This window comes from Parasteatoda tepidariorum, chromosome 5 (genome assembly GCF_982258835.1).
Source record: "Parasteatoda tepidariorum strain Cologne lab strain chromosome 5, Ptep-v5.0, whole genome shotgun sequence".
Lineage (NCBI taxonomy): Eukaryota > Metazoa > Arthropoda > Arachnida > Araneae > Theridiidae > Parasteatoda > Parasteatoda tepidariorum.
In genome coordinates, this window is record NC_141759.1 from 14367831 (window position 1) to 14384564 (window position 16734).

At 30.5% G+C, this 16734-nt stretch overlaps 1 protein-coding gene across 1 annotated transcript in view; it reads right to left on the bottom strand.

Moving 5' to 3' along the window:
• The window catches only part of LOC147808590 (uncharacterized), a 46641-nt gene that overhangs the window by 19142 nt on the left and 10765 nt on the right, over positions 1-16734 (bottom strand). The gene's annotated exons all lie outside the window — the stretch shown is intronic.

Genomic DNA, 16734 nt, shown 5'->3' on the forward strand with positions numbered 1-16734 from the left:
ACTCTTAGTGGACAACATATGCAAATTTTGCACGGTTTGGCTTACTTTTGAAAGAGTTATCGCTATTTTTGTGATTTTTCCTTAATTTATGATAACCAGTGTACTTCCTATTTGTATTTATTTTTAACGTATTGCATTACAATATTAACCAATTGATACGCGAACATAAGTAAGTGCAAACCGGTTTCAGTCGCGTAAAAACAATAATGCTGTATAGTGTCATTTGATAATTGTGATTTTACATAGAATCTTATAGTGCGTCTAATAATTTGGCCAGTGACTGAATACACCTAATGTGGTTTAATATATACCGTTGGTAATATATTTTGGTGAAATATATTAAGATAATAGCCAACATTTCAGTTGCGAGGTTTTTAAAATGATTTTAAAATTACTGGTCTGCTATAATAATATTTAACGTCTTCGATATTGGTTAGTCATATATGCATTCTCAGGGTGTTGATAATCAGGGTAAAAAAGATAAAACTGGTAACCAAACTATTTCTGTAGTAGTTTATTTGTGGGCGGGGTAATAATACTAATTTAAAGTGAAGGCAGAAATAAGTCTGTCAAATCAAGCTATATCCAAAACTTTTGATTACTTTTTACAATCCGGATTCTGCTTCCGTACGAATACTTTTATGACTTGCCCGTCCCGAAAAGGTTAATGAGACCACTTACATTGAAGCAGGAGGATGCATTCTCAAAGTTTCTGTCACAACGGCGTCCATAATCTTCATTTCTCGAATAGCATCATTTCCCAATTTTCCCTACAATGTAAATTAACAGCGCACTCATACATGAGTCCCGTGAATAAGAAACGGCACAATGGGGATTAACAATTCTTAAATAATGTATAACAAATTGAATTAGGGGTCATTATTTTAGCTCATTGAAGTTTTTACTCATAAAAGTATTGAAATTTTGATGTTTTAGTGAATTTGAATTATCAACAAAAAATGGAGTTTATTAACTAAATTCATAACCGTTCATGTTCAACAGAAATGTTAGGAATTTTGTAAATCCGTACGCAATTTTCATAAAAACGGTGTTAAATTTTATAAATAACTGAGCAATATTTCAAAAATAAATTTTTAATCCATGAAAAATGTTTTAAATTAAACTAGAATAAAGTAAAAACATTTTTCCAACCACTGCAGAAAAAGGACTTAAAAGTTCATATCGAATTTTTGCAGTAAACTTTTTCATGGTTCCCGCGGGTTTTGAAAAATTTTAGTAGTGGTTTTAAATTAGTTTCATTGCTAGAAGATATTTATTAATTTAATATACCACCAATTTCATACCTGCCAACTTTTAATCCCTTCCATTATTCTTTTTCCCAGTGGTATTAAAATGGAATTAAAATTTCAATTTTAAGCAAAAAAATAAGTTGTATTTGAAAAAAATTAAGCTGACAGCCATGATAGTAACGTTTATAAATATATGTGCTTAATTCTTTTAAGAATAGTGGTGATCAAAATCATTTAAAAATTAAGTTTATAAAAGAGAAAATAGTATATATTTACTACCACTATAAATATGAAAATAAAATTTTACGCCAAATGCGTAAAAGTTGGCAGGTATGCAATTTAGAATAGAAACTGAAATCGTACCTGCCAACTTTTACGCATTTAGCGTAAAATGTTATTTTTATATTTAAAGTGGTAGTAAATAGATACTATTTTTTTTTTATAAATGCAATTTTAATGTGATTTTGATTGCCACTATATTTAAAAAAATTAAGCATATATATTAATATTTATTGCTCTCATGGTTGTCATTTAAAGCCTCTTCAAGTACAATGTAAATCGTTTGCTTATAATTGAAATTATAATTCCACTAAGAAAATGTATAATGGAAGGAATGCGAAATTTTCATGCATTTAATCTTTGGAAAACAATTTTAGTGGTGCTTACGCAGAAAATTAAATTATTGACATTTGATTATTTTCGTTACCACCTTTTTAAAATTTAATTGGCCCACGGTAAAATAATGCAGCATTTAAAGTCGTTACCTCGTCATGAATTTTTTTTTATGATAACGACCCATTTTCCCTTCGGAAGTTTAAAACTTCTTTAATCCTTTCGCACCGACTGTCACAAATACGTGCCAGAATAAAGCCGTATCAACCAGGGTAAAAAGATAAAACTGGTAATCAAAGTAATTCTTTAGCAGTTTATTTGTGGGTGGAGTTATAATTGTTTGATTTATAATTATTGTTTGATATTCACCATTACTTTGTTCAAAATAAAACTATTTAGTTATGCTTTGAACTAACATTGATTATATATATGATTAAACTAACAGTAATTAAAGTAAAAGCAAAGTAAGTCTGTCAATTTAGCAACGACTACATTTAAGTTACCATTTTTTATTTAATTGCATCCTGATTCTGATTTTGTATGAATGCTTTTCTGAATCACCCGTCCCCAAGAGGTTAATCCCTTGGGGACGGGTGATTCAGAAAAGTATCGTACACAATCGGAATCAAGTTGTAATTAAATAAAAAACGGTAACTTAAATGTAGTCGTTGCTTATTTGACAGACTTACTTTGCTTTTACTTTAATTATTTTTTGTTTAATCATATATATAATCAATAATAATTCAAAGTATAACTTTATTTTGAACAAAGTATTGGTGAATTAAATAAATCAAACAATTAAACCCCTCCCACAAATAAACTGCTAAAGAAATACATTGATTATCAGTTTTATATTTTTACCCTGATTGATATGGTTTTATGCTGTCACGTACTTGAGACAGTCGGCACGAAAGGGTTAATGAGAGTAAACGTTGGCAATGACTATCTTCGTTATTTTATAATTTATTGTATGAAAGCAGAGATGCTAACTTGTTCCGGACAGCAAATATATATTTTAAAGTGGAAGTTTATCAATCGTAATTTTTGCTTAAAAAATTCAAATTAGTAGATTTTTATCCACCACTATTTCTAAATAATTAGCAGTCTTATATATGTAATGCTATTTCTTTAATAAAGCAAGACACCCATCAATCAAGATTTTTTAGAAAATCCTCAATTTGTTCTTATTGTCACTCTTAACAAGATATAATACACTTGATTTGCCACTGCCCAAAATTTCATGCACAGCGAGGCACGGAATTCCAGGAATTCCCATTGTGAAATCTGAGGATGTTATTATTATTATAATTAGATCACTTTTTTGTTTACTTGATCACTTTTTTCTTAAGAATTTTTTTTTTCCTTTTATCTTTTTAAGTTTTTTATTTCTCTTCAGCATACTTTCTGCTTAAACTTTTTTTTCAGTTCTTTCAATCTCTTTAAAATTTCGCTATTGTTCTGAAGTTAATGCAATAAAGTAATTTATTTCTTTTGATTTGACATTCCTCTTTTTTCCTAATTTTTGGCCAATAAAAATGTATCTTCGAAATTTCTTTTGATTTTCCAGTACAATTATTAGAATTCCTGACTGGATAATAAATAAGAAGAAGGAGTTTCGAAGTTTGAGTAAATTCCATCTCTCACTGACCTATGTATAGTGGGTCTTCTGCAGTACTTACCATTTACTTATGGAACCAATTGTTTACTGAACCAATTGTTTGCAACTAACAATGCTTCAAGAGGACTTATCTCAAAATCAGTTTTCAACATACTTTCATTATCAATGTTGCTTGTATCAGCTTCAGTGCCAAAATTTGACATAATCAAATGTTTTTTTTGCAATAAATTCTTTCAGATTGAGAAAATCACAGGCTATTGGATATCTGAGAGATTAAACTCTTCTGTCAATGTTCCTTTAAAAATTTGCAACATGACTTGTGTGAGATTTCGTTCTTAAGATTCTGAAGAAAAAGTGCATTTTTACTCTCGAAGTATGTGTTTGGTTGATAAGATATACATCGTATGTAGAACATCGTATGTATGTTCACTTTAGGACTTATTTAGTTTGCTTTTGTCTTAAATTCAATTTTTAGGAAGAAAAGAAGTATGGAAATTAAAGTGATAAAGTGAAAAGAAAAAGATTGTTCTAGAGAATGTTTAAAGGTAAATACTTGTTGTGGGTTAAATTTGAAGTTTATTTTTTATTTATTTTAAACAAATGAAGGTAAAAATCCAAAAGTGAAGATAATTTTTGGAACATTTGCTGTCAGATATTTATGAAGACGATGAACTACATTGCCACACCATTAATATAATACAAAATTACAATAATATATATTACATATATATATATACAATATATATATATATATATATATATATATATATATATATATATATATATATATATATATATATATATATATATATATATATATATATATATATATATATATATATATATATATATATATATATATATATATGAGAGTTGTCATGGGTACCCTGTGCGTTATGCGCTTGCTCATTTGATCATTTCTTCTTGAGTTTATTTGTATTTATAAATACAGAACTTATAAATCCGGTTATTTATTAGCTTAAAAGTTAAAATTTGTGGCCAATTCTTTGCATCAGGTGAAATTTTTAAAAATATAAGATCACCATCTCAGTAGAAAATAATAATAATAGTCCTGAAAATCAAATTAATTTTAGCTAATAAGAAAATTCAATTTCTTATTATAAATCAATCTTATTCCAAAAAATATATTTTTGCATACGAATGCTAAGAAAATGATCCTGTTAAATGTTAAAAAAATTAAAATTGAATTAAAATCTGATCGAAATTGATTTAGACTTAAATTGAAATTGATTAAAAATAAAAATGAAATCGGTTTAATATTAATTTGACTTAAAATTAAAAATCTAGATTCAGATAAGTTTAATCAAACTATTGTTTATTCTATTTGAAGCATCTAGCAATCGTAGATTTTGTTTGAAACATCAAATAAAAAAAACGTCAAACTTCTTTTATCTGACGAATAGATTCGTATATGAAGAAATCTCTAAAAAACCTAAAAAGAGACTAAAAATGATTTAAATTGTTTTTTTAAAATCAAGTTAAAATTAATTTAAATGTAAAGTATTAAATATCTCATTAATAATTAAAGCTCAAAAAGATTTAACCAAGCAAATAGTTTTTTAAATTTAAAACATCAAACCAACATTGAAGATTTTTTCATCTTTTTGACGAAGCAGATGCCTATGCCATAGTTTCTTTGGTTTATTTTATTTTATTTTTCTTACTGGTTCTAAAGGAATATTGGTTTTCGTTGGGCTAGTTTTCGCAAGATCAACTGAAACCAAGTTTTCTTACTTTGGACTTTCCAATATACTTAGCTACCAATACAGAAAAATAAAATTTACGACGTACACAAAAAATATAGTGTAGAAATAGTTATATAGTGTAGATATAGCAACAATAGTTTTTCGAATGTTATTTGAAAAATTGATGTCTTACAAGGAATAATATAAATGGCCAATATTTCTTAAAATGTTGCAAAAATATAAGTGCCTTCCCAAAATAAAAATAATTTAAAATGTAAATTGAATACGTCTTATACACGCATTCCATACTTCAGATGAACTAAATAAAATGCTTTGAATATTAATGATTTTACTATTATTAGAGTTAAAATTCTTTATAAGAAATATAGGTTTTATAACTTATATAGGTATTTAAATGAAATTTTATAACCAGTCTAGGAGTTTCCTCCAGTTCCTCCTCACTTTATCCACTAACCACAAGATATGCAAAGTTCAAGTGAAAGAAAAATAAACGTAATTCAACCTAGTTACAACCCAGGATAATTTATATAAAAGTCTTAAATTAATTCATTTCAATAATGTGTCCCTCTAATTCATTTTTAAATTTACATTTAGAATATAACATCTCTGAAAACTAACTTCTTATTTTTGACACCTATTCAGAGTTTTTTAAAACTTCCTACTTTGATATCAAGTCAGAATCGGAATTGATATATTTAAAGCTTTCATTTTATCTTGATGGTTATTTAGAATTTATATCTTGTAAAATTTTCTTAGTTTGATATCTTTATAGAATTTTACAGCTTTTAATATTTTTCTTAGTTCGATATCTATTTAGAACTTTATACTTCTTAATACTTTTCTTAGTTTGATATATATTTAGAATTTCGTACTTTTTAATACTTTCTTGTTATCCTGAGATAGATTAAGAATTTTATATCTCTCTTATCTTTATGTTCAGAAATTTGTTTAATTAATTTTTTATAATACAAATTTTTAGATAAATTTTGGTGTAATTAATTTAATTTCTTTTGATTACTTTAACAAATTTAGTAGTACCTACATAAGAAAAAAATGTTTTTTTTTTGTATTAAAAAATTTACATTGAACCTGAATAGATTTTGCAAGATATTTTACTTATGCTCTATATTTTGGAACATAATTATTTCTCATGGATTGCTTTCAATTTCACAAATAAGAAGTATTATTTCATATTAATTTGAGTCTTATAAAATGACATTGTTAATTTAAATCTAATTAAATTAAAGTTTCTCCAGAATTGTTTCCTATAATTTTCATCCTGGAGAGTGTAAATCAACTTCAGGGTTTCTGTCTACATTAAAAAATCCCTATTAATTTTAAAACTTATTGGAAAAAATACCATTCGGGCCGATCTACAGGCAGCTGGAAGGCAACTACATAGTTAAAATTTGGCATGCTGAAAGGGCCATTGTTTATGAACTCACTTTCACTTAAAAAATCCTCCTTGTACCCCTACTTCTTTAAATAATGCTTCGTTGGGACCAAGTAAACAGGTGGGGGTCGAGCTCGGTGCTATTAGTTAGGTTTTTACTAATATTTAACACGATTGGACATGTATTTCTCGAGTTATTTGGAAAATGTTTTACCTCATTTCCATTTCGTGACTTCAGCATCTTCTGAGAAACCAAGAAGAACAAACTTGTATTTCAGATTGATATTTTATCTGGAGAATTTAAATCTGGAATAAAAATGACTGTCACAACTTATGAATTTCTAGTTACTCCCTGTACATCTTCAAGGATTGAGATTGGGGGATAAGTTTCGTAATTACTGAATGAAATGAACTACTTTTGAAAATATTTCCCATGCGTATTGTTAGAGTTTTGATTCCGTGCGTGCCTCTCGACCTGTTTGACAATTTCCATGCATTTTGGAAGCTTATATGCAATCCAATGCAAATTAAATCAGTGAATAAAGTGCGAATATGAATATTAAACTCTAGTAAAGGAAATGAGAGAAAAGTAAATAAGGTTATGCAGATATAATAACATTTTTCTTCTGCGAGTCCAAATGAATCAAAATTGTCGTTCTGAAGTGTATTTTAAAACAGTTTTCATTCTTGTCACTCAACTGCTTTAAGAGTAATGAAATTCTTTTCATATATCCAATCACACACTTTCTGCCAAACATAAGTGTTTTGATAACCAAGCGCTGAAATTAAACATTCCTGCTCAGTTTTGATTAAAACACTAGCAACTCAATAAATTTAAATGAAAAAGTGCAAAGAAAAGCGTGTATTTTGACTTCATGGTCGTAAACGGAGAAAAAAAATTTGTGCATGTAAAAAATGACGTATATTTAAAAATACAGTCAAACCCCGCTACAGTGAACCTTTCTAGGGATCGAAATTTCCGTTCACTATATCCGTACTGCAACAATTTTAACTAATTTTTCCGAACAGCTCCCTTTTACACATTATTTGAATAAATGACCCATAAAAAGAAACACAAAAATGATTAAGAAACAATATGTAGTAACAAAGAATGTGTTGACTTTTATTTTTTATTACTGTTCGTCTTGCGTAGAAAAAATTTAGGGATAGCCTTTAGTTAGGGATGGGAAACTGAGACAGAAGAAGCAAATAAGAAAAATGCTTATGGCTACATTCCACGCAATAGATGGTGTTAAAATTCGGTAAATGTTTTTTATGTAGAAATTTCAAAATTACCCAAAAATGAAGAAGAAAAATCAGTCGAAGACAGAAAAAAGTTCATAATAACCTTATTCCTCTCTTTTTTTGGTTCACTATATCCACAAAAAATAATATATGTGTATAGCAAGGCATGGAAGAGAACATTTCGTTCACCATATCCGGGAGTTTACTATAAACCACTGTAATTAAAGGGGAAGATGGAAAAAGAAGAAATATCGTTGCAAAAATAACGAGCAGGGTGGGAAATATAAATAAGTTTCTTAGGATTAAATTAACAGATGATAAAAAAAAAAAAACTAGTTTTATTGTTTTTAGTTTCAATCTTCTGAAAAAATTAAGTGGGATTTTCTCTAGTTGCAATTTAAAATTTTATTTTCGTAAAATGTCAGACGAAAGCAGTTAACCATTAGTTGTATAAGTTTTTTTTCATTTTTTCTTAAGTTTGGTTCAAATATTAACTTGAAACTTAACCTCATTTGTTTTCATTAAAATAGAGCAAAAGTCAAAGCATTTTTGTGACGTATTGTTCGATTCCGCTTATGTGAGCTTAAACACGGTTATTTTTAAAAATAAAACTTTCAGCATGAAAGATCGAGTATAGTTTGTCTAAAGTAGGAACTTCCCTGGATATTCGTCTGGACCCATGGCGGTGACCATTATAGCGGTGTATAACTATTTCAAGTGGGGTGGGGGGTCATGTATAGAACAGGTTTTGACTCAAGTCGGTCAGAGTAAGGGCTTTTCTTTGGTCTCTTGTGTTAGTCCTAGAGTGAAGAGAAGCTACCCTCCTTGAAATGCACTATATAATATTTCCATAGCAACAGACGGCCTCAGACTTTGTGGCGGGGGGAGTTCATATCGTAGACAAACTATAGATTTTGCTGTAGGGAAGCATAATCAGCTTTTGGTTTCCATGGATCCCAAATCCTACAATATCATCTTGATGGAGCTGCATGTAGAGATTATAGGAAAAGTACAGGATATACCTTGAGAGCCGTGATGGCTCAGGGAATAGGGCGTTCGCCTTCCAATGAGGTGAACCGGATTCGAATCCCAGTCGATACGAATTCAGCATCCGGCTTGCGCCGTCCACAGTGACGTGAAATATCCTCAGTGGTAAACGGATCATGGGTTAGAGTCCCCTTACCGTCAGGCTAACCGTGGTAGGTTCTCGTGGTCTTCCATTTCATGGTATAACGCAAATGCGGGCTAGTTCCATAAAAAAGTCGTCCACGAAGGCAAATTTCTCCCAATACTCGATCCAGGACTTCCCTTGTCTTCTGGATTGGGTTCAAAATGACAAGGCTACCGAGTTGAACATTAGTAGTCGTAAACCCATAAAATTAGGTCGGCTGTTCAACGACGGTTATAAAGTAAAGAAATAAAATATCATCTTGATTATAAAAGTAAAATGCACCGATAAAATAAATACAGTTATTTAACCAATTATTTTTAAAAATATTCTATTCTAACTAGGCACGGTTTTGCTGTATTATAGTTAGAAAGCTAAACATTTTTTGCACCAAGCTTCAAAATAAGTTACAAATTTCGTCAACAAACAGTATTGCTAACAGGGAAGTACTACAAGATAATGTTCTCTGTTGGAATTGGAAATATTTCAAGAGAAAGTTTCTCTCAATGTTTTAAGATCAATTTTCAATTGCATTATGGCACAAAATTTAAAATTAGTTGCGCAGTTCGTCTATAGACGTTTGCTGGTGGAATAATGCAATATTTTCTGTTGCATGATGGACCATTCTAGTTGAAATATATTTATAAAGGCGTCAATTAATTTCGTCTTTGGAGTACATTACTTCATTTCTGCAAACGGTGGGCGTTTTTAAGGTATTGTTTTATGGAATTTTTTCAGCAGTGCCGATAAGCCTTTAAACTAATTTTTAAACTTTGTGTCAGAACAAATCTTTGATTTCCTAAGCAGAACGCAGCAAATCGTGCATCTTTAATTCCTTCCGTTTTCCATTAATTGACTCTCCATTTCGTCTTTCCTTTTTAGGTAATTATAGTACGATTTTTGTGTTTTGAACTATAACAAAATTGCACTCTTTGACTTACCCATTGGTAAGTCAAAGAGTGCATTGCAATGAGTGCATTTACCCATTGGCATTGGTTGTTGTCTAATTTTTTTTGGAAAGGAAACTTTTTTGTGTTTTCATCTTGGACATCTTTAACTGTTGACCTTGAACTGCTCGGTACGCAATTTCGCAGACATATTTGAATGCAGCTCAGACACATCCGGTGTAAGTTCTTTGGATGACTGAATAAGACATTGAACAGCCAATCGAGATCAATATTATTATTTTCGGATGGGTACAATGGTGTTTGATGGAGATGGCAAGCTGCATCATACACCCGTTACAGATTCACAAGTTCATACATGAAATATGATTTGAAAGCTAGGCTTTTTTTCAATTTTACACGAATAGTGAATGAATCATTTATATTGCGTGGAAGACAGTCTACGATTTTGTGCAAGTCATTGGGTACGTTGACAATGGATCCTTTTATCCCTAACTGGTGATCAACACCCAGTTCTCGTATTTGCATGAAAGAGGTTCGGAGAGTCACCTTTCGCTCTTCGGTAGGGTTCAGTTCTCTCAACCACCGTGAGGGACGCTCTTCATGCTTGCGTTTACGAGCGGAATCCTTTCGTTTTTCCATTTGAGTGTAACGCTTAAGGTATTCCCGTCTACGTTCTTTGGCTTCGGCTTTTTCAGCCTCGGTAAGTTTAGGCCTTGACATCGTTTTTTTCTTGCTTCAACTCTAACTTTTGGGACCGTGTCAATCAGTTTGAACCCTCTTTATGTGTTATATTCACCTGAATTAGTATTGAAAACGATCCAGTTTGAACTGTAGGGTTAGAATTTCTGATTCTTAATTAAAACAATAAAAACAAAAATATCGTTCAAATGATAAAATTCTCTTTTATTTACAACTCAAGAAGTATTTATGGGATCTCTCTGGTCCCATATCTGAAAAATGAACTCACCCACTTAATGTATTACAAAATTAAAAGTGAAAAAAAGAATTATAAAATAAATTATCAAACAGCAGCTGTCGCCATAGCAACGCATGCGCACTATTTACTATTACTCTTGATTATTATAGTTGAAAAGTGAGACGCCATGAAATCCAAACTAAGACACATTTTGCCAAAGAAATAAAATAAATAAATAAATAAAATGAAATGAAATAAAATAAAATAAAATAACACTTTTAGTGTTTAGAAGCTACCTTTTAATTTTAGAACTTTAAGTAAAGTATCGTTAGGAAGTTTAAGTATGATTGAAAAATAAAATATAAATATATCTTTATACCTAAAACAAAACTTTTTATTATAATAGCAATTTATTAATTGCACTAAAACTATTATGTTACAAAATTTTTGAATTTTTAAAAGGAAAATAAACTGGGAATAAATGTTAAAAAAAAATCTCCAACTTAAACAGAACTTTTCTAGGTAATTCAGTAAATTGAGGTGGAATTACGTTTTCAGAGCTGAAATTAAAAAAAAAATCTTAACTTAATCTATGACATAACTATTTAAATATTAAGGAATTATGGAATGTTATCTTATTTTTATTTGAAACATTTTCTGGAAATGTCATAATAAAAAGTAAAAACTCTATGAATGTGATCATAAAACGTTTTTCTTTCTTTTTAACTTTAATTTGTGTTCTTATCATTTTATTCAATTGACTTAATCTTAAGCAAAGTGCTTCCTTTTCTGGGATTAGGCCAAAACACTTTCATTTCCGCAATAGGAAAATGCTATTGAAATAATTACTTCTCTTCTTTATTGAAATATGTCTATTGTGAAAAATAATTTGAGTTTATACTGATAACTGTGGGGAGAGTTGTAATCGACAACCTTCATCTATGAAAAGGTACCCCAACATAGAATCGAGTTAACATGGAATTGGTATTGTATTTTTGTGGTAGTAGATACACTACAGTACTCCCCCACCAGTATTATATATGTGATGCAATTCTATGATCGGATACCGCTAGTTGATTCATTGCTGTTTTGTGAGAAGCCGGGAGAGCTGTATTAAGATTACGGTTGTGATCTGTTGCCTTTAGCAGTCGAGTGCATACGTTGTGCGTGATCGAGACTGGGTAGCAACAGCGTGAGGGGTTGGATAATGTCACAAGTAGCAAGTCAACTGTTTAATGTGGACCGTCCTTCGAAGTAGGCTTGTTCAGATTGAAGTTTGCTTCACTGCCAAGATAAGCGTGTTCAGATCGAAGCGGGAGATTCTGTCAAGGTAGGCATGTTCACATCACGTTCGGGTCACCCATGTAGGGAGAGTTATCGACAATGTCAACCTTCGTCTATGTGAAGGTACCCCAACATAGAATCGAGTTAACGCGTATTATATAATAGTGAATTGGAATTATATATTTGTAGTGGTAGATATACTACAATAAAATTTATTACAAATTTCAATTATGAAAAAAGTGCTTCGATTTATATTAGGGCTCATGTAAAATAATCTTCCCGTTAGATGCAACTTTAGAATTTGAACACTTATATTATATTAGGTGTTCAAATTCTACTGAACACTTATATTATTTTTCATATCACATTAAAATTTTTTTAGAATTAAATAATTCATGGTGTATGCAAATGTTATGACTTAAGGACGGGAGAGGGATTCTACTTCCTGCATATGGATAATGATTTGAATGTAATTTTATCATCGATTAGGTAACAAACTAATATTTTCATGGTTCATTTCATGCATTAAAACGTGTTCGACTTAGCTCAGTTTCTAAATTTTAATTTTTTTTAAAGTTTGCATGCGTTTTAAAAACTTTTTCAATGTTATTAGAGTAGCTTTTATAAAATTTGTAAAAATATTTCTATCCTAAAAATGTGAAATTTAGTAAACAAATCGATCACAGTTATATACAGTCCAAATTATTAGACGCACTATTAGATTCTATGTAAAATCTTAATTGCCAGGTGATACTCTAAACAGCTTTATTGTTCATACACAGCTGAAACCGGTTTGTTTACGTTAGTGTATCAATCGGTTAACACTCTAATGAAATACTTTAAAAATAAATAGGAAGTACATGAAAAATCTCCAGAATAAAAAGCCATTACACGTATGTTTAAATCTGAAAGTAATGTCTATAAACTCGTGCAAAACAGTCAATTATTAAAAAAAGCTACAATAAGTTTGATAATTTGTCCTAGTTATTATAATATAATACCTGATATAATAAATATTCCATATTTATATAATATATCGTCGAATTTATATTATATAGTGTTGTGACATTAGGTCACAGCCTAATTTTCTAAATATCCTGTTTTTTTTAATCAAAATACTAATTCTTTCGACTTAATTTATAATTTTATAATACATTTTTTTATTTCATCATCTTTCTTTAGCCCCTTAAGCTTTAGGTGCAATTTGGACATTCTCCCCCTAAAAAGCTCCTTGCAAACCCCCTTTTCTTCTAGAACATTCCACCCTTTTCGTTTCTGAGAATTCGCACTGGTTGTCGGCATCTTTCATCTCCGCGTGTATGTTGTGTTTCTCAACCGTAACTTTTAACGTATAATCAATTTTTCGTCTCAACTCGTAATTCTTAGATAATTTAACTTTAACTTGCACAACATGTACTACAACTTCAACTATTAAGTTTTTGTCTCTTATAAAAAGAGCGCGCGAAAGATGACCGGGGCATTCGAAATTTTTCATCACCCCAACGTCACGCTGCTCCCTGGCAGTACGTTTTTTTCCCCCTTCCTCTTTTTGAGGAAGAGAACATCTTTTAGGATGGCGTCACGTCTACCGCCATGTTGGCAAGTCAATCTGCTGTCCTTTTCTTTTTCTCTGATTAATGTCTACTAAGTAATTTCCTGATGAATCTCCTGCCTTTTAAGATGATCCGCTGACCAGCCACCGCCAGTGATGGACTCCTTCACAGTCATTTTCTAGCTTTATGCTCGGGATATCACCTGCTTTTAATCTGATCCGCTACCCAAACCACCGCCATTGATGGGCTCCTTCACAGCCAGTTCTAGCTTTATTGCAATGCTGTTTTAATCTTTTCAAAAAAAATCTCAAAATATCGGCAGCTGTTCCTTTTGAAAAATAGCTCGGTCTCCTGTTCCAGTTGCCATTAGTACCCACATTTACAAGACGTTGTGCCATTTTGATGTTGTGCATCGCTGTGTTAATTTTTGCTGTTGTGCTTCACTATGATGATTTTTAAGATGTTTTCTCCAATAAAATAACAAAGATTTTAAAAAAAAGAACTGGACTACTTCATTTTCACTAGCCATGGTTTTTTGTTTTCATCCTAGGTCTGGATATCTTCTATGGAGAGGAGGTATGTTTTTTTTTGTAGAATATATTTTGTTATCTTCTGGAACTTTTAAAAATTAATATTTCTTCTGGGTTGTAAAATTAGCCAAACTTCAAAAATGTACCACTATATTTTTTTACCCGGCCATTAATTCTTAAAAATTGTTATCACTTGCTTTTTAGCAACTTTTCATTCCTTTTTTTTATTCTATACCCAACCGTAACAGGGCAAGTGTCTAATTTAACCAATTGATACACAAACGTAAAGTTCAGTCTCGTAAAAACAATAAAGCTGTATAATTAAGATTTTACATAGAATCTTAGAGTGCCTCTAATTATTTGGCCAGTGTATGAAATTAAGGAATGGATATTTAATAACATTAATTAGTTACTAAATAAAAAAATGCGACAAAATTTGTGTAATTTTTCCAGTTGGAGGAATCTTTTTATTGCTTGAAGGGGACCAAGAGGAATGTTAACTACTAATTCGGGTGAGTGTTATAATTTTTTTTGATGATGAATTGTACATTACTGCCTACCCGTAAGTGAAGACGAGCACTAACTCAACAGATTATTAGTTGTATCCAAGAATAACAAGTGGTATTTAGATATTAAATAGTAGATTTATTCGCAAAAACTATACATTATTCACTAGTTTTATTATTAACCCCTTGCCAGTGTCGCCCGAATCCAGTTCGGGCAACTAATACGTGCAGTATTTGTGATGACTGACTACGGGCAGGAGAAAAATTAATGTTTCTATTTTGTGAAGCCTGAGCTGAGTTCGTTTCTACGTTAGGATACTTAATTCACTATTTTCCCAATAGATGGCATTAGTGGTCCTAGTTTTTCACCGATTACGATTTCTGTCGAGGGAGGGAAAATGTGGGTGTTGGAGGTGTTGCCATACTGTGAAAGATTTGTGAAAAATTATGTATTGAAAATCATATTGTTATGTTTTTATATTATATTATACTAGTTATATTATATTTAGCTTTAAAGTTTTGTTTAATGTGCTCTAATTGAATAAGATGTGTGTGTAATCCATTATTTTTTTTAAGTGCATGTAAAAATTATAAATACAGTAGTTATTGCATTTAAAATTTTATTTTTGTAGTAAAAAACCATTTTCTAACTTTTATAATTGATATAAAGAACAAAATTAAACAGTCAAAACAGTTTTGGTCCATTTTTCTGAAATATATGACACTGTTAAGGGGTTAAACAATTTTTCAACAGGTGGCGTTGATGAATGGAAAAGCTATAAAACAATGTTTTCTGTTGCACTTTAGACCAATCAAACTGACTTACTACAAATAGGGGTTGTTTGGGAAACATTGTTTTATTGTTTTGCTACCTAATAGCGCCATCTTTCGATGAACTGTGTAACCAATTTTGAAATTTGGTGTAAAGAAATTTCTGGATTCGTAAGAAGGAAAAAAAAGCCGTACATCTATTTAATTAATTTTTTTTTGTAATTTTTCTTTTCAAATTATCGGTTATTTATGGAATCCATATTATAAACTCATTTCACATCCATTAAATGATACAAAATAATAGCAAGACATACAAATTTCACAAGTTAGTATAAGAGTATGTAAATCACTTTTCGCATCATTTTTGATCCTAAGACACAGTTAGAATTTTTGTAGTGCATTGTATCATGTATGTTTGATGTAACTTTAATATGGTTAATCAAAATCATTGTGCCGACAAAAATGTTTGTAAAATTTGATAGCATGACGTAAGCTGAGTGAAAACGTAACTTAGTATAGGGTACAATTTAACACCTTATTGAGGTAGCAGAATATTATGGTTCAAAGTGAGTTATCGATGTTATGGTCTAACATCGAATTCGATTTCTCTGAAATTGTGAAAAAGATAAATCTGAGTCTTAGCCAAACATGGGTTAGGTTCACGCTGTCAACTACAAGTCAGCCAAACAAAACATTTCTTTCGTTTACTAGGTCCGTTACATTATAGCTTCGTCTGTAGGCTTTCTTCGTTTAACGAATAAAAAAGTTACCTCTAGAGCCCTCATTTTCTAATAAGTGGATCAAGGCTCTAATACAGCATGTGGTTGAACAATTTGTGGGGTTGATCAAGCTAAAGTCTATCAAATTTCAAAGGGCTAAAGAAAAAATTTCCCAGTGGTAATCAGATTATGGGTAAGAATCTTTTGGACATCGATCTATCAGTGGAAGCTTTTCGTGATTCTTTGTCTATACAACGCAATTGCAGGTGAATTTCTACTAAGATATTGCTTGGGTTGAGGAGTTGGTGCTTTGTTAACATTATAGGAAAAGGAAATATTAGCCAATCTAATAACTAACGAAACTGATAATTTGGAAATTTTCCAGTTTTTTAAGAATGATATGAAACTCGATTAAAAAAATTGTGAAAATAAATAATAATTTTGAAACAATGACTGTGTATAAGAGCTTTTTTTAAATCACCAAATTGGGAAATAATGTGTAAGTAACTTTTGGTGAACTCTGCATTTTCGAAA